We start from the raw sequence: 27,981 nt of genomic DNA on the forward strand, positions 1-27,981 counted from the left end.
GGACACCCAGATACTCAGAAGTGTGGTATTTCTCTATGTTACAGATTTCAGGAAGTCATGGGAGAAAAGCAGCCGTGCAAACATCTGAAGAGCTACTTTATTTGCTTTCCTTTCTTGCTCTACATCTATGGTCCTCTGGAGACTAATGCTGTAACCTCCCATCTGCTTTGCTTCTAGAGCTATAACACTAAAGGACAAGTGTGCATCTAAATTAATCCTATGGAACATCAATTTCTATTTGTGAATTTCACTAGAATTTGACAATTATTCCAGTAACTTGTTGAATATAGGAAAAAGATCTTTAGCAACTTTGCTTGAGTGAAGACTAAGAATTTAAAAAGCCAATGCTATAAAATAAACATAGTTTTAATATCACAACCAGTTATTTCTCCATAATAGCTACATAAACATATGTGTTCATTTAGTGATGACATTATAAAAAATTAAGTATCTTCAATTCTTGATTAAAAAACAATGTAAACATTGCTTCCAAATGTGGTACAAAGGAAAAATATAGAGGTATGTATGCTCAGTAGTGTAGTAGTAGTAGTAGTAGTAGTAGTTACAAAACAGTGACCACAGCTACAGATATCATGCCCTAAATAGAATATGGTCAGAAAAATACTCAAAACCCAATATCAATCTTATATGTTAAAACTTATTGAAAGGATAATAGTTAACTAATATTTGGTAAGCATCATGGGCCATTCACTGTGCTTAACATTCATTGCAATTATAGAATTTCATTCAATCCTCTTAAGTTCCTATGAGGTAGACAGTGAAACAATAGGGGGGTGAGAGGATGAGTGAGGGGGATGGGGGGTAATGTGGGGATAAGGACACATATGTAATAACTTAATCAATAAAGAAATTTAAAAAAATAGTAAATATAAAAACAAAATGTAATATTTAAGATCTAAATATCAAAAAAAACTTCAAAAAAATTAATAGCTATATCTGTGCTTTTTTTCTCAAGTTTTAAGGATGCCTCAGTCAACCCTTAGTCAACTCTCCTTTGAATAATTATTAATTCCAATGGGTTAAATCTGAAAAGTAAGAAACATCAATTGAGCTATCAGCTGTTAAAGTGTTTATACATTTTTGAGGGACACCCTGAACTTCACAAAATTTATAGTAAAATAGGTTACTAGATGGAAGAAGATAAGTGAGAATCTAGCCAAGAACTATTTATTGGACCAGACACTTGATTTATTGTCCAGAGCAAGTAATAAATAATCTATATTGACGAGTAGCAACTTTTCTGAAGATTGGGGCTAATTATGAGCACCTGAGGTGACTATGTGTCTAAATAAAGCCTGGGTTGTTCAGCATCTTATCTCATGATCTCATTGTCCCAAATATGGAATGACTGGGACATCAAAAGCAGTGCATGTTAGCCAGGGAGAATACATTGCCTCTGCTGTGATGTTGCTTTGTATGCTGTGTTCTTCCCCCCACCCCCCACCCCACCTCCTTCCTTAAAGCTGAAGAATTTGGTGTTGGTCAAAAGATACCGTGTCTCATGAGTTTGATGATCAATCCAAACCATAGACCATTACTGCTAATATGGCAGAGAGGGTTTGTAGGAACTATTTACTATCTCTATGTTGCAGATAAGAAAATGTAGTTTTAGAGATTAAGTTATGATAAGTAGCCAAGCCCATATTGGAATTGTCTGACATCACAGAATGTGCTTTTAAATAATACTGGATATTTTGTCCATATTGCTTCTTGCTGTCTTATCATGTCCTGTTATGGGACTCTCAATTGTTGTTTAAAATGACTTCATCATATAACTGCATTTGATAGCTGATATGTAATCTAATTATATTTTCAGTGGATGAAATTCATCACTATACTGTGGGAAATCTGATATTAAGAACATCTACCCCTCAGCTCTCTCTGATTTATTTCCTTTACCATTCAAACTATCAGTAAAATCCCATACTTTTCTTTGAATTTCTCCCCAAGAACATAGAGAATAATAACTTTTTTCTGAATTTATTTACATTTTTATCTATAACTATTTTGTTGATTTCTTCCAAAATGCAGCAACACCCAAGCTTATTATTTTTAAGTTTCTTATTTTTATAACATGAGGTAATCAACATTTTATTATAAAATAGGTTTTATGTTAGATAATTTTGCCTAACTGTAGAGTAATGTAAGTGTTCGAAGCATGGTTAAGGTTGGCTAAGCTCTAATGCTTGGTAAGCTCAGTGTATTAAATGCATTTTCAACTTACAATATTTTCAACTTAACCCCATCATAAGTTGAGGAGCATTTGTAATTTCAAAATATTAATGTTGGCATTATTTATTTGCCCAAATACTCTTAATATGACTGTTCTTACCCATGTTATTATAGACTACAACTACCTTAAAGGTAGGGGCTGTGTCTGCCAATATCTTCCTTTGTGTGCTCAGGTATCATAGTTGTTTAACAATGATAAATATTATAAGACATCATTAATGCACATATGTGGTATGCAGAGCTTTTTTACATAAATAAATAGACACCTACTGAATTCAACTTAGATTACCATTTTTATAGTAATAAAAAGTCCAAATAAAAAGCTAAATTTTATGAACCTAGATTTATGTTAGAGAATGTATGAAAGAGAAATTTCATCTAAGTTGCAATTTTGTATTAGCCTTAGGTGTAGAAAACTGTATTCCCTTTTGCTATTACTTTTAAAGAAGGGGTAAATTTTACTACAAAACCTACACAAACTTAATCATGAGAAGAAAAGGAGTTAGTTTATCTTCTAACCTAAGCTTAAAATAAAAATAACTAAATGACCTGACTCTGCTTTTTATAAAATCGTAGAGGAAAATATCCACTTTTCTTTTTTGTGGGGCAATTTATAACTGGTCTTTGCATTTTATTATGTTAAGCTTTTAGAGTTCACTTGCTCTCCAACGTCCAGAAGCACAGTTAACCCTTTAACATCTCAATGGATCACATTGGGTTCCTAGCTATATATATAAAAGCCTAAGCGACTGTTATGACCAGTTGACTGAATGACTGGTCAACCGGTCGCTATGATGCATACTGACCACCAGGGGGAAGATGCTCAATGCAGGAGCTGCCCCTGGTGGTCAGTGTGCTCCCATAGCCAACCTCCTGGCCCCGATCACCCCTATCAAGACTGAGTGAGATGGGCCCCAATCGACCCCAATTGCCGGCCAGGCCAAGAGACCCCACAAATTAATGCACAGGGTCTCTAGTGAAGTATATAAACACATAGTCAAGGATAACAGGATACTTTACGGAGACATTTACAAATACAGAAAATTTTCAAGGATATATTAAGGAGGATACAGATTTTTTCCTAACAAAAATTACTATTTTTATTCTAAAAAATAAGGCAATACAGACTCATTAATGTTACATATTGTATTCACTAGCTTATCCAAGAATTCTTTTAGCTTACTTAAAATTCTACTATCTTCCCCTAGTTTATTGCACCATTGTTCTTTCTATATATCTAACTGAAGATTTTTATAATTTTTCCAGTTTTATGTCTCGAACACTTCATTCAGAGACTTAGCACAAGCTATTCTTAAATAACAAAAAACTATTTATTTATTAGTGGAAAACACCAATATGCAAGAAACTTTTCTATTTTATTTAGCAATGTAAACCTCTTACACATCACAATGCCTGGCCCTGTGTACTATGCTGAATAGTGAATGAAACTTTCCTTCCCCTCATTTCTCATGCGTGAGAAGGCCTTTCTTTGAAACTATCACTGAAGGGCATACAAGTACTGTTGGACTCAAAGAAATGCTGTAAGCTTTGTATAATTCATGAAAAGATATTTTAAGGCGGTAGCATCAGAAAGAAAAGAATGTTTCTCCTGTAGGAAAAGAAGTCATCCCTTCTTGCACTCATGAAGTCCTTGTGGATGAAACCCATTAAAACTCTGCCACTGGCTATGATCATGAGCTATTTAGTCAACATGCCCTGGAGAAATTTTGATCAGGAATTACAGACATCTCACCTAGATTAACGGTTTGAGACTCTTCATTAAAAAATAAGTGTGAAGCTAAGGAAATGTCCTAACTTCACATATTAATTGTTTTCACCTTTAAAAGTAGATGATTCTATGGTTCTTGGAAATTCAATTATATATCTCAAATAGGACAATGGCTATTACAACACTTTCACTCTTGAAGATTAATTACCTTTGCCAGCTTTGCTCCTTCAGTAGAGTTTCCTGTAACAGATATTTGCTGGTGGTTCCATTGTCAGCATTTTTAAACATTGATCTTAATTATATATAATTTTTTTCATACTTCTTTTCAAACTATTGTGTTACAAGGTATTAACTGGACATTTCTATAAATCCCTGCATATTTAAGTGTGATTCTATAAGTCCAAGTTTTAGTCTTGTATCCTGATTAAAAAAACATGTTTAACTTTATTATATTTTATAGTTAATTTCTTGTTTTAAAAAAACTATTCTAGACTCTCTCTCTCTCTCTCTCTCTCTCTCTATATATATATATATATATATATGTATATATGTATATAGATATAGACATTTCTTAATGTTGAATAGCTCCCACATAGAAAATAAACGCAAGCTCTGTGCAACCCAACATTCATTAAGTTCCTCTCCAGATCTCTATTTTTCCTACTCTTTGATACCAGTAATATAGATCGTACTCCAAACACTAACCAACCTCTGTATCAAACTCATTACCCGGCAACTCTGCACAAGCTAGAAGCAGTCCCAGAATATGTTTACTTAACCAAAATCCCCCCCTTTTTTTTTAGCGGAGGTATCATGTCCCTTTCAAAGACAGTAGTATACTTTAAAATCACTAAAATTCCTGAGATATTTGTATTAAACCACATATCGATAGTCTTAATCTTAAACATGGTGTTCTCATGTTTGGGTTTAAGAAGATAAATAGAATGCAGCTGCAATAGGTTTCTTCATTATTTTTTCTTGGAATACATTTACATTGACCAAAATATATTTAGTTAATAACAATATAACTTATAAAAAAATCTTATAAATATGGCAAATAGTTAATCCATGATCACATCTCAATGAAAACAGTTGTTATGGCCCTAGCCCGTTTGGCTCAGTGGATAGAGTGTTGGCCTGCAGACTGAAGGGCCCTGGACTTGATTCTGGTCAAGGGCACTTGCCCAGGTTGCAGGCTAGATCCCCAGTAGGGGGCGTGCAGGAGGCAGCCAATCAATGATTCTCTCTCATCATTTATATTTCTATCTCTCTCTCCCTCTCATGTATTTATAAAAAAGAAAATAGCACATTTACTAATTTTAAAAAAAGAGTTGTTATGTCCTAACAAGAGACCAGCACATATTCAGCATCAGAAATTATGTCCTCACAGCCTGAGGTTTGTGGTGATTACTGAAGGTTTGTGGTGATTACAAGTCACAGTGCTTACTAAGATTTTGATAATTTATATAGAGTCAAACCAAAAACACATGAGGTAAAATAAGCATTTTTAAAAGTGTGAATCTGCTTTTCTTAGAAATAGTAAAAGCTGCTTCCAATGGAGATTTATGTTGGACATAGATTAATTCAACAAATATATGCTGAGCCCACTAATGAGTCAAATTGTTCTGGATGCTAGGAATAAAAAGGTAAACTAGGCGCATTAAGACTATGCTTATGGATCTTGTATGCTACTGTAGTGGAGGTGGGGACTAACCCGCAATAACCAATATAAACCAAAAGAAAATATCACCAATGACCAGTTCCAAAAAGACAATAGAATCCAGGTTATGAAATACTCAATGAGGAGTGGTAAAATTCTAGACTGAATAGTCAGAGAAAGGCTTCTGGGAAGACATTTACTTCAAGAAGGAGAAAAGCAGGAAGAAGGAATAACTACTTCAAAGACCTACATCGAGAACAAATTTAGAGTATGGCTGGGGCACGGGGGCAAGGGAGAACATCACAGAAAATTATTAACTAGCCAACTCATTTTGGTTTATAGACTTCGGTAAAAAAATTGGCCTTTATCCGTGTTAGGAAATTATCAGTGTCATAAGCAGCAAGAGGAGATACATGGTTGAAGACTATGAATCCAATTGTATTTTAAAAACATCACTCTTGCCCGGCTGGTGTTGCTCAGTGGTTGAGTGTCAACCTACCAGGTATGAACCAGGAGGTCACAGTTCGATTCCCAGTCAGGGCACATGCTCAGGTTGTGGGCTCAATCCCCAGTGTAGAGCATGCAGGAGGCAGCTGATCAATGATTCTCTCTCATCATTGATGTTTCTATTTCTCTCTTTCTCTCCCTTCCTCTCTGAAACCAGTAAAAATATATATTTTTTAAAAAACATCACTCTCTAAAACATAATATATTATTCAATTTCAACAGAATTAGTTACTGGATTCTTACTTTTGATCAAGAACATCATGAATGTATATGTACAGGACATATTCTAAGGTAGCTTCCTGATGCATATTCTTGTATAACCCCCTCCTCCTGAGTGTAAGCAGAACCTTTGGCCTGCTTCCATCCAAAACAAACCAGCAGAATATGGCAAAGGTGATGAGATGTCACTCCAATGATTACACTGTTCCCTATTCTGTTAAGAAAAACAATGCCTTTACATGAGTTCTTGTTATTTTATTGTTATAACTCTGCATCTATAAGTCTAAGTATTATTTGCTTTAATAAATGCAGCACATAGTGGTAGGTGCTTGGGAAAGTACAAAGGGAAATAACATCACATTCCTCACCCAGCAAGGGCTTAAAATGCAGTTTTGGGAAAGAGATATACATCTGAAACCACAAAACCACTGAATAACAACAACAAAAAGACAGTACAGTATTAAGTGGCAAAATGAAGGCAACATGAGTTCACAGAAGAGACTGATTAATATAGACTGGATTATTCTAATAAAATTCCACTGACAGCGTGGTTACCCAGGGACTGGCTCCCTTCTTTGTGTCCCATAATAATTTGTTCTTAGTCCTAAAATAGCTCTTGCACTTAGGTTAGTCCTTTCTGCAAGTATGTCTGCTTTCTCATATATTGTGAGCCCTTCAAGATCAGACACTGTGTATTACTCATTTCTGCATCAACAGTGTACAACATACATCACTATACATAGAATACGTTCATTTGTATTTTTGAAACTGAGTCAATAGATGGGATATTAATATAAAGTAGGTTATATCATGAAAAGGACAGAGAAATGAATGAGTGTCATGTTTATAGGAGACAGGGTTGGCTAGAAGGAGGAAATATTAGCAGGTTGCAAGAAACAAAAACCCAACTGAAACTTAAGCAAAAAGAGACAATGCACTGGAAGACCTTCCAGAAATGGAGGAAGAATTAAATAACCAAGCCTTGGAAATACACAAAGTAACATAGTTTCAGGAATCACAGCAAGTGAAATCAAGAACTCTCCAGTTTTTTCTGTTCCTTTTCTCAACTTCTCCCTGTCTACATATTTAAGTAATTTTTAATGAAGGCCAGTTTTTTCTGTCTAGTTGGGGAGAAATGGCCATGCTCTAGGCCAGGGGTGGGCAAACTTTTTGACTCGAGGGCCACAATGGGTTCTTAAACTGGACCGGAGGGCCGGAACAAAAGCATGGATGGAGTGTTTGTGTGAACTAATATAAATTCAAAGTAAACATCATTACATAAAAGGGTACGGTCTTTTTTTTTTTTAGTTTTATTCATTTGAAACGGGCCGGATCGGGCTGGATCCGGCCCTCAGGCCGTAGTTTGCCCACGGCTGCTCTAGGCTCATCTTCATATCCTCACCACCAGAGTTTGGCATAGAGTTTTTTTAATTAGACCTAGTTCTAAAAATATTCAGTGGATCTAGTCCCAAGTCCCACATGCTTCACATGCCAATCCCCTGGACTATGCAGGGGCATGAGAAATTCAGTTTTATGGGGATAATGCCTGACCTAATATTGGAGGTCTAAAAACTAGTCAGATAGGCATTGAAAGTTTTTCAATAGGAAAGTCACATATATAAGTTAATGTTTTAGAAGAATCATGAGAACATAGTTTGCAAGAGGACAGCAAAGAAATTCTTCAGTTTTCTGTGATAAGGTACTGTATTTGAAAATATTTCTCTACTAGAGACCTGGTGCACAAAGTCGTGCATGGGGGAGGGAGGGTCCCTTAGCCCAGCCTGCACCCTCTCGCAATCCGGGACCCCTCAGGGGGGATGTCCGACTGCCTGTTTAGGCCCGATCCCACATGCTGTCTGGCCTAATTAGCATAATACGCTTTTATTATTATAGATTATATTGCCATTTCCATTTCCACATGCTTATTAAGTTTCTAAATCTTTTTTCCCCTCCAGATAAACTCTCTAATCCATTTCCCACATCACAACCAGAGGAGCCTTTCTAAAATCTTTCCATTGCTGCCCTAGCTGGTTTGGTTCAGGGGATAGAGCATTAGCCTGCGGACTGAAGGGTCCAGGGTTCAATTCTGGTCAAGGGCGTATGCCCGGGGTGCATGTTTGATCCCCAGTAGGGGGAATGCAAGAGGCAGCCGATCAATGATTCTCTCTTATCACATGCTTCTACCTCCCTCTCCCTTTATTTATTTTAAATAAAATAAAGTCTTTCCATTGCTTTTTCTCCTTCAATTGCCTTTTGTAGGCTGAACTATAAATTTCTTTACCTTAGCATATAAATCCCTCCACAATATGTCCCTGCTCAATATTGTAACTTCATCCCTCATAATTCTCTTACATTTCTTGCCATACATAGCTATTTTTAATATTTAGCATGTGAAACATTCCTTCACACCTCCAGACTTTTGCACAATCTGATCTCTCTGTCTGCAATATCCTGGCCCCACCTACAATTCTTATCTCTATTCTTATAGGCCCACAAACCCTCCCCAAACAGATGAAATCCAATTGGCCCATCCAGCTTCCACTGACGTATTATCTTCCTTGTGCAGCTCCCTCTGACTCCCTAGTCTGATGAAAACAGTCCTAAGCTTCATACATCTTGGTAGCTTCAGAGACACCTTATCTCCTTATCTGTCTATGCTTCTAGATGGTAAGCTCCTTGAGAGTTGAAAATATTTATTTTATGAGTAACAGTCAGCTTAAAAAGTATGTTAATCACTGTGGGTCCTATATTTGCATAGGCATACATTTTATTCAGACCCCCATCTGCGTGTGAGGATATTTTGCTTTGCCAGAAACTTCAATCTATTTCTAACCACCAAAACCCTTGTATAAATTCTGAATAGTTGTCAAAAATAGAAATAAATGGTAAAGCAAAACCTCTATCTCTGTTTAATATTTGGCCCTCCCCTAACTTCATTAAAATGAGAGCAATCACATGATAGGTTGGTAAGGGGAAATAAAGGTATCAACAACTAAGTTTAAGTTATTTTTAACAAAGCTGAATACTGTATGAGTTTGACCAAGGTTTAATTGGATCATATCAGGCATTATAATTCATCATAAATTAATGTTTTGCCTTTTTAATGTTTTTATCCTGTCATCTAGCAGCAGTTCTAATTGTATGTTAGCCTCTTGTTATTACTTTTATAATAAAACCCCCCAAAAGGGTTTTCCATATAAGATTTGGCATCATAGCTAATATACTGCAGCATGTATCTTTACTCACTTCTATAGTAGATAGATTTTTATACTATCTTTAAGTAAGTTTTCCATAAAGTGATAATAAAGGTAATTTGAATATCTATAATTTAATACCTCAAGTTACTTAATATACATATGAAATGAAAAATTGGTTAATAGTGTGATATTTTTTACAGTAGTTTAGTACTTCATATGCTCTTATTCCAACTGTGCTTAATCAGTACATTGCAAAAAAATGAACACTATAATTATCTCAGTGAAAGAGACTCTAAAAACTAATGTTAAAGTAAACATAATGTCTTAGTCATTTAAAAGGCACTTTCTTTTACTATACTCCTTTCCTAACATGTCATAGCCATTGTACCTCTACATTTATTGAGCATTAGTAATCATTTTAAAGCATAATAATTTCACATTTTTATAAATCAAAGGAGTTAGACAATATCACACATCAAATTATCTTATCCTTAGTGAGATAAAAAAAAAAGGCACTAGAAAGAGTATTTATTGAGTATTTACTCTATAAAAGACTTTAGACTGCACACTCTGAGTATAAACACCAGATTTTTATTATATTGCTTTAATTATTCCCACTCTCAATGCTCTACTAGTAAAACGTATTTAAATGGCCCCAACATCTACATCTTTTTTGCTTGGTGGCATCATCTTACTTTTAATGTCCTTTCTATCTAGCTCAGAACCCATTGCCTCTTGTTTCAAACACTCTCATCAGTATCTGCCCATGACATCTTTTCTGGCTTTTCCTCCCACCCATCTGCTAAAATCCACAGTATCCACCATCTGTGAGCTTGATTCTAGGTTGCTAAGGTATGCTTAAAAAATAACCAACAATAGTGAAACAGATTAAAACTTTCCAATTTCCCTGACCCCTGATTTCAGTAATGCCTAACAAATTTCTGCATCACAAGTAAAAAAAGAAAATTGGGGGTATGGAGAGGTATAGGAAAAGAAAGAAAACTAAGCCCCTATGAAGTTATCAGATTGTCAAATCTTAGAAAATTAAATTAATTTTATCATGAAAAGCTGATATGCTTACTGAAGCTGTACAAATCAAGTGGCAAGTTAATGATAAGCACAGATGAACTTTGTGGTGACTCACTCTGTTTGAAGTGGCAACCTCTGTTCTTGAGCAACACTCAATGTATTTGATTGGTATAAATTGAATGTGGTTTTTCTTTATGAGTCCAATCCTCCAAAAAACAAATCTATGATTCCTCTTGCTGCTTTTTAACCCAATGACTTCTAATGTTATTATTCTGGCTCTAAACATTCATAATATGGTTGAAGATATGAATCTGCCATTTTCTTCTCATCAATCACAAATTTTTTCATTCACCATAGCTTTAACTGTAAAGCAGTGATAAGATTCAACTCATTTGTCAGTTACTTGTGCACTAATTTTAAGTACCCCTATGTGAAAAATTTGGATTTTTAAAAATTTACCCCTTGGAACTCATACAACTTAACAAAACGAAGATAAACAATCCAATCAAAAAATGGGCACAGGACCTAAATAGACACCTTTAGAAAGAGGACATACAGAAGGCCAAGAGACATATGAAAACATGCTCAAAGTCACTAATTATCTGAGAGATGCAAATCAAAACAACAATGAGGTACCATCTCACACCTGTCAGAATGGCTATCATCAACAAATCAACAAATGACAAGTGCTGGTGAGGATGTGGAGAAAAAGGAACACTCATGCACTGCTGGTGGGAATGCAGACTGGTGCAGCCACTGTGGAAAAAAGTATGGAGTTTCCTCAAAAAGTTAAAAATGGAATGTCCATTTGACCCGGTAATCCCACTTCTAGGAATACATCCTAAGAAATCAGAAACACCAATCAGAAAGGACATATGCATCCCTATATTCATAGCAGCACAATTTACAATAGCTAAGATTTGGAAACAGCCTAAGTGCCCATTAGCAGATGAGTGGATTAGAAAACTGGTACATCTACACAATGGAACACTATGCTTCTACAAAAAAAAAGAAGGAATCTTTACCATTTGCAACATGCTGGAACTGGAAAGCATTATGCTAAGCGAAATAAGCCAGTCAGAGAAAGATAGATATATCACACGATCTCACTCATTTGTGGAATATAATGAACAACATAAATGATGAACAAAAATAGATCCAGAGACAGGGAAACACCTAACAGTCAAACCTAAGAGGTAAGGGAGGTAATGGGGGGATGTAAGAGATCAACCAAAGAACTTGTATGCATGCATATTAGCATAACCAATGGAAAGGGACACTAGGGCGGTGGGGGCTTGTCTTGGGGGTGGGAGTGGCTGGGTAGGGGTCAATGGGGGGAAAAAGGAGACATAAGTAATATTTTAAACAATAACAACAACAACAAATTTACTCCTTAGGTAGGTGGGGGGAGGAATAGTAACCAAAGAATTTGTATGTATATATGCATAACCCATGGACACAGACAATAGTGTGGTGAAGGCCTGGGGGTGGGAGAGGCAGGACAGAGTGGAGGGGGTCAATGGGGATAGAAAAAGGGGACATCTGTAATACTTTCAACAATAAAGATAAATTTTTTAAATAAGAAAATAGTTCTACAAAATATATGAACAAAAATAATTATCCCTTCATAATTATAATGAATTCCTAAGCTCTTTCAACAGTGTGTCTAAATATAAACTTTTAAGTACACATTGTTATCATTTAAAATAATTATTTTCTTGAAATCTATGGTTAAAAGATCTCATTCTGTTTTCAATACATATTTTAAATATTATTTTATGTGTAAACCACAACCAGAAAATAAAAGGATGTATTTTTATTGGCATAGAACAAATGACTAGGATGACAACTAGTCTTCTACCTGTCATAACCAGTGAATACTTAAGGAAAATGCATAAAGAGCCAGGATTGACTATTGACTTTTCTTTCTGATTAACTTCAACTCAGATTATTTGGAAATTCAGTTCCAGCTATCTAATTCAAGGTTTAAAAGCTTAACTTAATATCTCTTCCACTGCTCATTCCTGTTGATCACTTTCCTCTTAATCATATTTTAATTCTCCCCATTTTTCATCTTTTTATATTCCCCCCTAACACACATTCAATCAGTCTTTAACACATCTTATTTCACCCACAAACATCTCTATCATCAGTCTTTTTTCCACTTCAGCTTCCACAAACATTGTTTGGGTGTTCAATAATGTTAAATGGCAAAGTGTAATAACCATAAACTGATTTCCTTCCCTAATTCAGTTGTTTCTAGCCTTTGAAACTTTTCAGATTCCTTTGAAAACCTAATGATAGCTTTAGAGCCTCTTGCCATAAATATCCTCCACACAGAATTCACCATACAATTTCAGATGATTAGCAGGATTACAGAAGCCAGACCGCAGGGATTAGCTTGAATATTTGCTCTTATTTCCTCCCACTCCCAATCTACCTCTACCACACTGCCACATTAATCCTCCTAATGTATTAATGAATCATATTCATTTTCTCAAAAGAGAAAATGTTCAACCCCCACTATTTGTTGAATTAAACTAAATCTTTATTCAGGACTCAAAATTCTCCAAACCACACAGCTTTAATTCTGATGTGACTCACAATTACATCACTCTCTGGAGCCTAGAGTCTAGCCCAAACTGATATTCATCAAATTTGCTTCCATGCTGTCCTTTTTTTGGCTGATGTTCTCTGCTTAAATGCTCTCTCTACGCCAATTAAAATATACCAATGCCTGAGCTCCAAACCGAGAGATTCTGAATCAGTCAGTTTAGAGTGCAGGAGAAGCATCCGGGTTTTTTTTTTAAATTTCCAGGTGTCTGAGTGTATAGAAAAGTTTGAAAACCACTGATGAGATACTCTAACACCCTCATCCCTCCATTCTTTCTCCATTTTAATAATTTTACATTCAGCCCCAAGTCAGAAGATACTAGTAACATTAAGAAAATATACTATAACCAAATGAAAGTCAATACTCTCTTAAATAGAACACAAAAACACCAGCAATAAAGGAAAAGATTGTTCAATTAGACTTGATTCAAATGAGAAATTTATGTTCATCAGAAGACACACAACTGAAAGAAGACATTTATAATATATTTACCTGGCAAATACTCATGCCTATAATATGTTTTTAAAAACTCCTGCAAATTAGTAAAAAAGGGAAAGAAAATATTTTAATGTGCAAAATACTTGAGCAGGCATTTCACTAATGAGAGTACACTTATCTAAGTGACCGTGATCAAATAAAGATATACTCATAGTCTTAGTGGCCTTCAAATACAAAAAACAATAACAGAGTGCTACATAAGAAGACTGAATACATGGTCTGACCACACAAAGTGGAGGTGAGCAAGCTCAGAACTGAAATTATCTTATGCTGCTCAAAACATGTAAAACCACTTGGGAAAACTATTTGGCAGCACCTATTAAAGCTGAACATAGCTGAATGTATATGTCCTTATGACATGTTAGCAATTCTACCCTTAGGTATCATCACCAAAATATTTACACGCACAAGACAGGTAAGTACCTCATTATTCAAAACAGCCCCCAAATAGTTAACATATCAAATTTTATTGTATAGTAATTAGACAAATTGTCAGGTTTATTAATAAAAACAGCATTAAAATCTTGTCATAATCTTAGGGGAGATTTCTAGTACATAAAAAATTTTTTCTCTTGCTGATTTCAAGATTTTGTCATTGTCTTTGACTTTTGATGGTTTAATTATAATGTGCCTCTTGGTGTTGGCCTCTTTGAGTTCATTCTACTTGAACTTCTTTAATGCTTCCTGAATTTTGGTATCCATTTTCTTCCTCAAATTTGGGAAATTTTCAACCATTATTTCTCTCTCTCTCTCTCTCTCTCTCTCTCTCCTCTCTCTCTCTCTCTTTCCCTTCTAGAACTCCTATAATATATATATTGGTTGCTTAATGGTGTCCCTTAAGTTCTTTAATCTTTCTCCCTTTTATATATTCTTCCTTTATTTTTTGCTCCTCTGACTGAATAATTTCAAATAACCTGTCATTGAGCTCATTGATTTTTTTTTGTTTAATCAAATAGGCTGATAAACCCGTTTACTGAATTTTTCATTTCATTTATTGTATTCTTCAGCTCCAGAATTTCTGTTTGGTTATTTTTTATACATTCTGTCTCTTTGTTGATATTCTCATTTCATTCATGCATTTTCCTGATTTTGTTTAGTTGTCTGTGTTCTCTTGTAGATCACTGACCTCTTTTAAGACAATTATCTTGAATTTTTTTTATCAGGTAATTCGTAGATCTCTGTTCGTTTAGTTTTATTTTGTTCCTTTGTTTGACCATGTTTCTTTGTGTCCCTGTGATTTTTTTGGTTTTTTGGTTGAGTTTTTGCATTTGAAAACACAGCACTTCTTCCAATTTTTATGGGTTGGCTTTGCACAGGGAAAGACTTTGACCCAGTTAACACAACTGGAGATTCTCGGGGCGTCAAAAACCTTTTTCAAGGGGAGGCAATTTCTCTGGGTTTACACATGTAATTTCCCAATTAGAGAGATTTTCCCCGTTTTCAGGAGCTCATAATCTCTTGCTCCCCCTGGTGTCTGTTTGCAATACTGCAGGTTCTGTGGTACTGGCCCAGCAAGTTGTCCAGCTCCATTTTATTCTCATTGGCTGCAAGGCATCCAAAGTATCCTGGTTCCCTGTCAGGGTCCAAGGCAAGCCAGAAAGAAACCAGTTTCTCAAGCAGCTCTCCATAAAGCTGGATGGATGCTCCACTCTTCTCCCTTCACCCCCAGAATACATGACTTGGGTGTATTCTCCTGGTAGCACCAAGCTATACTGGCCTGGGTCTGCAGCACTGCGGGTCTCCTGGTACCAGAGCAAGCTACCCCCACTCCCGGTTACTTTCAGTGCGCACCCCTCCCCACCCCCCTGCATACAAACTACGCTGGTTCCAACTATGCCCGTGCTCCAAGTCAGACCAAAGAGAAACAAGTCCCTCAGAAAATCTTACACATTGGACACATGTTCTACTCTTCTCGTTCTCCCCCAGGGAGAAGTCATGAGCTGAAATTCTTTCCAAAGGCACTGAGCTGTGCTGGTTTGGGTTTGAGGCAATGGGAGATAAAGTAAAATAGTTCGCATTCATTTCAATGCAGCTGTCCCCAACTTTTCACCTGCTGGTGTACTGCATATTTCTTGACTGGTTTCAAAAGTTCTCATTCAGATATTTTGTTCCATATATTATTAAGTCAGTGTCTCTTCAGAGGAACGGGGGTTGGATCTTCCTATTCTGCCACCTTGCTCTTATTCTCATTGATTTCTGCTCTGGTATTATTTCCTTTTCCCACTTACGGTAGTTTGGTTTTATTTTACCATTCTTTTTCTTGTTTATTGTGGTGGATGGATACTGAAGTCATTCATTTTAGACCTTTCTTTTTCCTAATATAAGCATTTAGTGCTATAAATGTCCCTCATAATACTGCTTTAGTAGTATCACTCAAATTCTGCTGTGCTGCATTTTAATTTTCATTCAATTCAAAATACTGTCTAATTTCTCCTTTTTTCTTTGACCCATGTTATTTATATTATTTAATTTCTAAATTTTGAAGGATTTTTCCAGAGAGCATTCTAACATAATTCTCTTGTGCTCAATACTTATATTGAACAACCTGAATGCCTTTAAATTTATTTAAATTTTTTATAGTCCAATGCAATCTATCTTAGTAAATATTTTGTGTGTACTTGAAAAGAATGTTTGTTTTGGGTAGAGTATTTTATAAATGACAATTATGTCAAGTCAATTGATAGTGTTATTCAAATATTTTATTTCCTTACTCATTTTTCTTTCTCCTATTCTATTCATTGCTAGGATCCAGTTAAATTACTTGGAAACATTGTTATCTTTCTTGATCTTGTTTGCAATATTTGTTATATGGAAACAATGTAGTGTTCACTCCAGGATCAACTGATCTCTGCTATTGAGGAAATACTCTTCTCTGTACTCTGCCCAGTGTCCCATGACACTTAAGATTTTCCAGTGTGTTTGCTGGGCACTACTCCTGGTCTTGTGTGAGCACTGACCATTGTTACATTTTGGAAGATATTTCCCCAACCCTTCATCCTCACACACAATTTATGTACTGATCATAATCACTTGAATACTCAATGGAAGATCCTCTTAAGATTTCTGGATTCTTCTGTCTGTGTAGCTCCCTTCTCTACAGTAATTTGTTCTGTGAACTCTATCTGCCTTGGTTAACTAGTTTCTCAGTTCCATATCCTCAACTTATAGTGTCTACTAACTCCACCTAAGTCTTATGGTTTGAAAACTCTGTCAAGGGATCTATATCTTAATTGCCTAATGTCCAGTTTATTGAAAACTGTTGCTACATATATTTTATTTGTTTTTTTTCTTACGTGTGTGTGTGTGTGTGTTTGTGTGTGTGTGTGTGTGTGTGTTATATAATTTGGATTTTTTAAGTGCATATTAAAGAATTCCCTTTATTTCATTTTAATAATGGCTTACAGGAAAATAGATTATATGACTCTAGACATTAGCTTATTTATTTATGAGATTCCAATTGGATTGTCAGATAATAATAATGTCACCTGTAATAAACAATCCTAATATAACAGTTTGTCATCATAATCTTTATTTCTCTTAGTAATGTTTAGATAAGAAAAATAGTTAACATTTTCTTCTATTTTTTCCATTTTAATGTACTAAAAAGAAAAACATTTACATGAGCTTAATATTCAACCAAAGTTGCTTGACTCAATATGAGTCTAATTAGGCCATAAAATTTTTGGTAGTAATAGAAATCTTTATGGTCCATAAATTAAAGGACATTTTTCGAGGATATAATAGAGGAAATGGAAAGATAGAACACAGTAGCATAAATGAGGCCTGAAATCAAACACAAAATTTAAAAGAGATCCTGGGAAATCTGTTTAATCCTGGATTTAATACTCTATTAGGAGCTTAATATATCTTTATAAAATAAAACCAGGTTTTTACAGTTTTAATTTTTCTTCTCTAGGATAATCAGTAATTAATATGATAGGTAGTATCTAACCCTCATTTTTATTATTTTCTCTTAATATAGTCATATTATTTCTGTGAGTAAATGGAAAGAAAATCAAGCCATAGATTTTAATTGATTTTAACACATTGTATAGGGTACTGCAGGCAATGTTCAAACTGGTGATTTCAACATTCTTCAATGTTTGCTTTTAATGTGTTTATATTATAAATAATATAACAGAGATTTTATAAACTCTAATTGGCATAGTTTTATTAAATTTTAACACATTAGTTAGAAGGAAGTGTAGAGAATTGAGGGAGAGGAAAAAAGACTCCTATTCTCAAGAAAGCCCACAATTTCCACCTGCAAATAGTTCCCATATATGAAACCCCTTAAATTATATTGTAACCCTTCCCTCTTGAGTCTTGACCTTAAGTTTGAGAAATACTGGCATTGATATATGAAATACATAGATAATGCAAAAAAACTCATTTTACCAGATAGTTTCACCTTCTGCCCCCATCAATCATATTACAAAATCTGTCAACAGGAAGTAAATTGCCTGGCTTAAATTTCATACCCACTCCTTTACATGGTCACTTAGAGGAAGTGCTAATGGCCAATATAAATGCCAAAGTGAATAAGAATAGAGATATGAGACACTGGTCTAGTTAATTAGCCTCTAAATAGCAATATTAAACTATATTGCAAAGCTTGTGTTGAAAGAAAAAAATGGAGAAGCCTTCTGGATCTTGTTTTATTATGTTTTGAGGAAGACTATTATTTTCCAATATCATTGTTTCTCCTTTACCTTCTCTTTGCTTTCCTACTCTGCAGCTCTACAGTCAATCTATTCATCCAATTTTCTCTTTTTTATTTAGTCTCACATACTACTTTGACAAAACTTAGCATGGTCAGGGACACAAATAAACTTGGAAGAAAATTTTAGGTACATAATAAATTCTAAGTTACAGTATTTGTTGACTAAAGAATATATTTATTATGTGCCTACTATCTACCAGATATCATGCATTCAGATGATGGACATGGTTAATAAAATAGTTCCTTTTCAGTTTACACTCAACAACTGATAGAGAAGGAAAAATATTGTGCCAGTATTTACTAGCTACGTTGAGTTCCGCTAAGGAAATGTATAATTGGGGAATTTACCTTATTCAAGTGCATTAGAAAAATGTACCTGCATAGCAATATTAATTCTATGCTTTGAAGAACCACTAATAAGCCAAGGTAAAGATAAAGGGTAGAACATTCTTGGAAGAGAGAATAATATACACAGAAGCTGTGAGGCAGGAGAAAGCATAGGATGCTCAAATAGAAATCCATAGCGGTGAGCATGAAGAGTAAATAGTAGGGCTGTGCATAAGAGACTGGAAAGGCAACTAGAGGTTGGGTTGTTGGGATTTGGGGGCATTATTTGAAGAACCATTGGAAGCTGATGAAAGATTTTAAGAAAAATGACCTATGCAAATCTCTGTCTCCCACACTCACTGAGTTCTGGCCATCTGTGGATATTATCCAGAAATCTGTGAAAAGATGCCATTTTATGCACAGGTAAGCCCCAAGTGGAGGGGAAGCTGAGGCAGCAATGAAGAAGTCACAAATCATAGAAAGGAATGCTAGCTATCATAGGCCATGAAATCGTACTGGCTACACCCATGAAGAATAGAGACGATAGGCAGGGGTGTATGGCTATGACTGCAGTCTAGTTGACAGTGAACATAGAAGTGGATGGATTCAAGAGTGACTTTTTTGGTATAATTTTGTTAACTAATGTCATCCCAATAAGTTCAATAGAAAGGGAAAAAAGAGTGCATTTTGGGGGATGGTAGAATGTATTGAATTGGGGAGTAGGATGAGCGATGAGTCTAGAATTATGCTTATTTCTGGGTTAAATATATGAAATACAGTAGAGAGTTTTACTGAACTTGGGAAAACTGGAAGGTAAATTTTCAGATGGAAAAAATGTCTCTTAGAATCACAAAGGTGATTTAAAACTAGACTGCTAACTGAATATTAAATATTTAATTGTCAAACTTTTTAACTGCCCTTATTAAGGAGAATGGGTAGGTAATTTGAATGGTTTATTTCTTATTAAAACATTTCTAATTTTGTATGAACATCTAAGGAATCTAAAACAAAAATATCAGAATTACTTTCAAATCTAAATGTGCTCATTAATTTATTTCCCATAAAGAAAAAAACCTATGATTAGAGAAAGGGCTGAACAAGTATGTCACTTCTTGCTGTATTCATAATTATAAGAGGAATTTCTAGTGGTGGAAATAATACCATCAGGAAACCATAATAGCTAGAGAAAAAGAATACCTTACTACAGAGGGCAAAAGAGAGTGGTATAATATTTTTCAAGTGTAAAAAACTGTCAACCTACAGTCCTAAATACAATGAAAATATCCTTCCACGTAAAAGGGAATTCAAGATGTCATCAGATGAAGGAAAACTAAGAAAATTTGTTGTTCAAGAACACAGTAGGCAAAATTATGGGTAAATAAAATAGACTTTCCTTTCTTGAGTTTTAAAATTATGATAGGTATAGTTAAAGCAAAAATTCTAAGACTGGTTGATGTGGTTTTAAATATATGTAGATGAAATATTTTTTAAAATTATAAATGGGGGATAAAATAAAAGAGGAGACAATGTTTCTATATTTCACTCAATACTGAAGAGATGATACCAATAGACTGTGCTTTATATTAATGCAAACTAGACATGTATATATATACATATATATAATAGAGCAACTACTAAAAAAGTCATGCAGAAAGATATACTCCTAAACAATACATATAAATCTAAATGATAGTTTAAAAATATAAATAAAACATATCAAAATTTGAAGAAGATAGCTAAAGCAGTGGCCAAGAGGAAAATTTCTAGCACTAAATGTGTGTGCGTGTGTGTGTGTGCGTGTGTAATTTCTTCAAGCCACTTACCATATTTTTTCCTTTAAGCAGAGATTATTATTCCTTTCAGGAAAAAAATCACAAGTTCAGAAAAGCAAGCGTGAGTTCTCTGTACTGATGTTTTCCTACAAAGCACAAAAAAGTGAGATGGTTGGTAACTATCCAATCACTGTTGATAAATCTGTTATCACTTCTGTGTCTCTAGTACATTATTACAAAGTATATACACATTGATTCAAAAGTTAAAAAACCTCAGAGTGTGGCCCAGTAGTATTTAGTGTCAGTCTGCTCTTTGGGCGGATTGGAAAGTGAGCAAAGTTAGTATCAACCTGCAACATCCTTGCCCAAATACAGGGCAAATCCGTGGAGGATTATTTCCTGTTTATTCTGAGGAAGTAGGTCTCAAATGCATAGTTCTGACAATTGAGTTAACTTCCTTTTTTAAGATCCTGAGACAGAATCAGAAGTAGAAACAATGAGGAAAGAATGACTTATAATTTAAAAAACAGAGCTTGGGCTGAAACCGGTTTGGCTCAGTGGATAGAGTGTCGGCCTGAGGACTGAAAGGTCCCAGGTTCGATTCCGGTCAAGGGCATGTACCTGGGTTGCGGGCACATCCCCAGTAGGAGATGTGCAGGAGGCAGCTGATCGATGTTTCTAACTCTCTATCTCTCTCCCTTCCTCTCTGTAAAAAATCAATAAAATATATTTTTTTAAAAAAAGAAATTTCTTTTGAGAGCCAAATTTAAAAAAAAAAACAGAACTTGGTATTCAATCCCTTTTTCTTCATAGAATGCAAGATAAAGTGCAAAAAAAAAAAAAAAAGGAAAACAACTCGAGAGTAAATGCAGTAAAATATTAGAATTACATCAGGCAAATGTTATGCAAATTAAGATCATTTGTATTTAGAGACTATAATTATTCCCTTAATTATAGCAAATTCTACTACATAACGAATGAGTAAAATAAACTATTGGTCTTGGTGGAATTCATTCAATCAATAACACTTGTTGGTATTATGCTTGCTATTTTTTAAAAGCCTTCTTAGAAACAATCAACCCTACAGATTATATTTACATCTTTAGTTCAGGTTACTACGATGAAGGAATTCAAGAAAGGTTAACACTGACTTTATATGCAACTTATTCTGTAAAGAAATTAAACATTAGTCATGCATTAGTTTATAAGGCATATACTCTATAACTCTGATATGAAAGTGATTTGCATATATCTAGAATCATCCAAAGTTGTATTCTTTATTCTTCAAAACATTTGAAAAATGAGACCAATGAATTTGAATTTGCTATGTAAAGTATTTTGGTGTCTCTAAACTTTATTATCTTTAGATACTTCACAATTGAAAATCACTAAAATTAAAATATTTTAGGGTAATTTGTCATTTCATGCTACTGTATAGGAGTAATTTTTTAATGAATAGACAGTCTAAAATTTTCATCCATTTCTACTTAGACACAAATCTAAGTGACCTTTTAAATTTTTCAACCCATAATTTTGTGTGAAAATGGCAAAATAGCCAAGTGGTTCAAAAAATATAGGATTAAAGTGCTGAGAAAAATGCATATCATGAAAAAAAAATGGGTTTTACAGGTTTAAGAGGCTGGTGCACTCTTCCCTCACTAGGATGTGATGACTACCTGGTCAGGGAATCTTCACCTGTTTCATTTGCTCCTGAATCCCAAGATCCAAGATAGAACTACAAAATGCATGCTTTAATTTCCATGTCATGACTAAAATCTAAAAATCAAATGAAGTAAACATTGATTTAAAAAAAGTTAAATAATTTTTTAAGAAAGGCTTCCAATTCTTAAAACAAACTGTATTAGATTTAAAATAATTATTATTAGGGAAAATGACAAAAGAGCATGGTATATTATAATTTCATATGGATTACTTGTAATATTCTTTGATCATAGTAATAATTAGATCACCTCTTAAAGTCAAACTATCTGGTTTCTAATCCCAGATCTGATAACTTGTTGTGTGAGCTTGGGCAAGTCACTTAACCTTTCTGTGCCTCCTTTTTCTCATCTCTATTTTGTAGATTATAGTAGTATCTACCTCATAGTGTTATGACAAATGAAAAATAAAAACTGCTATTTAATGTTAGCTAGTAATAGTAGTAGTAGTACCAGTAGCAGCAGCAGTGTATCTTAACAAGGGTACTGAGTTATTGATGGACACCTCTAATCAAGGCAAAAATGCACCCAGAAAAAATTTTGCTATACAGATGAAACATATACATAATAGTAATTCATTGAATTTCTAATGGCTTGATAGTTATAAACAATAATAATTTGTCTCTAAACAGTACTATATGGGTATATTCAGAACATAAAGTAGACTCAGAGACTGGGATTACCTTTTTAAACTCATGCCTATAGCTAAAATCACATGTATATTATCTTAACCACAGGTGATTTATTTAACATGAATTTAAATATAAATTGATGTCTAATATTGCTCATAATTATGTATCTTAATTTTGATGTTGCAGTTAAGTTCTGATAAATATTTGTTGCTTACTGCTTTTAGAGTTTCTCCTCTAGATTATTGCTATGATGATACTATTAATTTCTCCTTGAGTCATGTTGAATCATATAAAAGGAATAAAAAAATAAATGTTCAATAATGTATAGGAATCTGAATAAATTTAATTAAAAATAAGTTAAATAACAATTTGGTTAGTCTGTATGAGGTGGTAAACCTGAGGACATAAATTTCAATTATATAATCTGAATTCAATATTTCAGCACAAATGTTTTAAAATATGATTTTAAATGTGAAGCTTTTTATACATGTTATGAGTTGAATTGTGTATCCCAAAAAAAGATATGTTGAAATCCTAACCCTCAGTACCTCCAAATGTAAACTTATTTGGAAATAAGGTCTTTACAAGGTAATCAAGTTTAAATGAGGTCATTATACTGGCCTTAATCCACTATGACTAGTATCCTTATAAAAAGGGAAAATTTGGACACAGAGACAGACACAAATAGAGGGAAGGTGATCCAAAGACACACAGGAAGAATGTCAAATGAAGATTGGAGTGATACATCTACAAGCCAAGGAATGCCTGAGACCGTAAGAATTGGGCCTCAGAACAAAGGCAGGGAAATTCCCTTCCCTACACTTTGACTTCAGACTTCTGGCCTCCAGAACTGTGAGACAAGAAATTGCTTATTGTTTTAAGTTATCAGCTTGTGGCTCTTTGTTACAGTAAGGATGTCACATCCCTATAGAAATACTACTGAATCTGAAAGTGTGACGCCACAGACATGTCAGATTTTTTCAGTAGATTTTACTGTTTTCTTATATTCTGTAAAATGTGTATTTTATTTATGCAGAAAAACTGGATTAAGAATTTCTATTTAAAAAAGTTAATGTAAATTGTAGAGGTCTTTTTTTTTCATTAGAATGATTTATCTTGAACTGTCTTTCAGTAAGAAATTGGATTTTCTATGTTCTTGCACACCTTGATTTGAATATGCAATAAACACACAACTTACTGCTAACATTGGGTCAAAGATAACAACCTTCAGAGTGAAAGAGATATAAACCACATCCTCTATATATTTTGAACCACAGTAAATACATGCCTTGCACAATATGTATTAGTTATAACCACTCATCATAAGCTGAGTACAAAATAACAAAAAGAAATCAACTAAAATTTCTACTATAAAGCATTCCATTATAATGAGAAACATATTTTGTATCATCCTTTTTAATATTTGAGAAAGTAAATGTAAGTTATGGCTTCATTCTTCAAGCCATAATTTCTAGGTTATCCTAATGTATAATTCATAGAACCTGCCATATAATAATTATAAAAATGATGAATATGTTTACTTCTTTTTCTCCTACTCAAAAATATTTTCCTTTCTTTTTAAAAAAACATATTTTTATTTATTTCAGAGAGGAAGGGATAGAGAGATAGAAACATCAATGATGAGAGAACCACTGATCAGCTGCCTCCTGCACTCCCCCTACTGGGGATCAAGCCTGCAACCCAGGCATGTGTCCTTGACCAGAATCAAACTGGGGTTCCTTCAGTCTGTAGTCTGACGCTCTATCCACTGAGCCAAACCAGCTAAGACTCAAAAATATTTTCCATCTTTCCTCTTGGACTTCCTCTTTCTTTAGGTTCAAACTAATAGATTTTTTTTTTCTGATTCCATCCTGTGCACTAGCTTAACTCACTTTTTAATTTTGCAGGTATTTTAATCTTTAGTGAACAGACTGAAGTTGGTAAAAGACTGTCTATTATACAGTATTAAAGCTATTGTGGCCTGCAAAGACACAAGTTGAGAACTCCCAATGGAAGCAGGAGAAAATAAATCAAGAAGAATAAAATTGTACTATTTTTTCAACCTTTCTATAAGTCTAAAATTATTTCAAAATAAAAAGTTGTAAAACAAAAAAAGAATAATAAAAAAACCATACAGGCATGAAGAATATCAATCAATTATCAAAAGTGGAAACTTGAAATCAAAGATCTAAGCAAGCCACAAAGGGAGGCCCTATAAAGGATGCAGTTAAGTGTGTAGGTTTTTGAGTCACACTACATTGACTGTATCGCTTAGTAGCTGTGTGATCGTGAGCATCAGTTTTCTCATCTTTAAAAAAATATTACCTCTCATAAGTTTCTTATAGGAATAAAGTAAGATGACCTTTATAAAGCTCTTAGCACAGTATTTGTGTGGCACATTCTATGCATCTACTATCAGCAAACTATTAGTAAAGAGTGGTAGTCATGTTAAAGCAGACAAGAATTGACCTACTAAATAGAAAAACTGACCCTACAATTATTTTCTGCAGTCTTATTTTTGTAATCCTTCCCCGAGGATATGTTTTTATTGATTTGAGAGAGAGAGAGGGAGGGAATGTGGACAGGACGTAGGGCTTGAATATGATGGATGTCACTCTAGTGATTATGTTACGTTATATGACTCCAACTTGCTAGCTGGCTTGCTCCAGTCTTACTCTCCTTGCTGATTTTAAAGAAGTAATCTTTCATAAATCCTAAAAATGGTAGGAAAGGAAGTCAGTATACAACCTGAGTAAGCTTGAATGCAGATCCTTCCCTAATGAAGCCATCAGATGAGAACCCAGCTGGCAGATACCTTGTTTGCAGGCTTGCAGAAAACCCAGCTAAGTTGTGCCCAGAATCCAGGCTCACAGAAACTGTAAGATAATAAATGTGTGCTGTTTTAAGTTGCTAATTTTGTTGTAATTTATTACGCAGTATAGAAAACAAATACAAGTATCTAATAGGCATCTTCTCACAAATTAAACCTGTATTAGAGGTTTAATACAGAGTAGTATTGGTCCTCCTGCCATTCAAATCTGTATTTCTTTCGTGTTCCCTAAGTTAATGGCCCACCATTCATCCAGCTGATCAGGTAAAACATCCTGATGGCTCTGTTCTTCTGAGACTCAAAAATCCTGCCAATCTTACACATTTCATCCAAAATAAGAATACCTCTTACAGTCATCTGGTTCCATACACCATCAATTCTTCAAGTGTTGACCCTCTCGAGTCTATGCCCACACAACAGCCAGAGATACCATTTAAGAAGTAAATAATTTATAAATTCCTTGCTCTAAAGCCTTCCAAATACCCCCATGACACTTGGAGCAAAATCCAAATTATTTTATATGACCTGGGATTCCAAATAATATGGCCCACGAATAACTCTCTTATCTCATACCTTGTCTCCTCCCCTCATTCATTTTCCTCCCGCCACATGGATCCTCTCACCAGTTCTTAAAAACTCCAAGCAAATTCCCTACTATGGGCCTTTAAATTGTTGTCCTTTCTCTCTAAAATATTTTCCCTTAAATATTTTCACAACTTACTTTCTTTTTCATTTAAAATTATGCTCACATGCTAGCTCCTCATACAGGCCTTTCTTAAGTGACCTATCAAAAGTCAAAAACTGCAATACTCCCATTTCACTTTCTTGCCTTAGGTTTCATTTTTTATAGGACTTATTAAAACTATCCTTATCATTTGTTTATCCATTTATATCCTGTCTTCTCAGTCGAAAATAAATTACATAATGCTAAGTAACTTGTTGATTTTATTTCTATATTCTAGAACACTAATGGCACAAAGTAAAAAGTTGATCAATTTGGCATAAAATTGCAGTTGAAATCATTTGGAATCCTTCCAGAAAAGATAGTCTGCCTCAGTGCTTTTAGGAGTTATCTCAGAGAAAAGCACAAGAGTGTATTTTAAATGTTTATTGAGTAATGCTAACTAATCACGAGACTAAATTCTGTCTTCATCTTTCTGTACTCTGTTTTGATAAATTATTTAGATGAATTATCTTCATGAAGTAATGAATACCCAAAGTGCAACTCTTGACTTCTCTGCCAGCTACATCTCAACAATCATTTTATACTCTCTACTGTGTATTTATGGCAAAGCAATAAAAAAAATAGTGTAGCAGAAAAGTAAAATAACTTATTCCCCCAAGTATGTGAGCAGTTGAGTGTTCAAGTCAGGTCTGTAATGTTATCCGACAGACGCCAGAGACTGTGTTCACGGAGATCTGCATGGGGGGACTCAATCCATCACTCTGCCATTGTTTGACAGTTACAGACAAGAAGAAATACCTAGAAACCGCAAATGAATTTTCTCACGATCAGTTCCTAGCAATTTTCAGAACATTGTCTTTTGCACATTTTCTTCACATGTTCCACATGTTCAATAAAAGAAAGCTGCTTTTTCTGATGTTCATAATTTATACAAGATGTTACATGCTAACAGAGTTGTATAATGTGTCAATAAATGAAATCAAATAATTCTCCCCTCTCTTGTCCTGAGTCCGTGCTTTGCTGATGGAGCAATGGGTAGCTTAGATGATTGATAACAGAATCCACAACCTTTCACCTCCAAGTCACCAGTTTGAACCCAAACTAGTTGAGCAAGGAGAGACATTTGTTTCCATAGGCAGCTCGTCAGAGGCCTGCATGAAGTGAATGGGTAGTGTCTATTTGCTTACTGGACCTGAAATGATAGTTACTTTGCAATGAGGGGAAAAAATTCTCCTGTGAGTAAAGGCCTGAATTATCATTATACTAATATTCTTCATCAAAACCCTAAAGTAAACATGTAATATTGGTTGGTATTCAGTTGTCTGACTAGCATTTTTATTCTCTGAGGTAATTTATAGTCAGAGTTCTCAATTTTCTCAACATAAAATAATTATTATTTTAGATTTTTAATAATTAAAACTGAAATGTAGTATAGTAACAAACCAAATATGCATGTGATAATTAAGTTTGGCCTTAGATTTATTTTCATTTCTCGGAAGTTAGAATGTCAAATAGACATCTGTAATGGACAATCAGGAAATATCAGTATGCCTGTTATTTAGAAATAGGAACCAAAGCACTAGAATAA

This window comes from Myotis lucifugus, unplaced genomic scaffold (assembly GCF_000147115.1).
Source record: "Myotis lucifugus unplaced genomic scaffold, Myoluc2.0 scaffold_15, whole genome shotgun sequence".
In the NCBI taxonomy this organism is placed as follows: Eukaryota; Metazoa; Chordata; class Mammalia; order Chiroptera; family Vespertilionidae; genus Myotis; species Myotis lucifugus.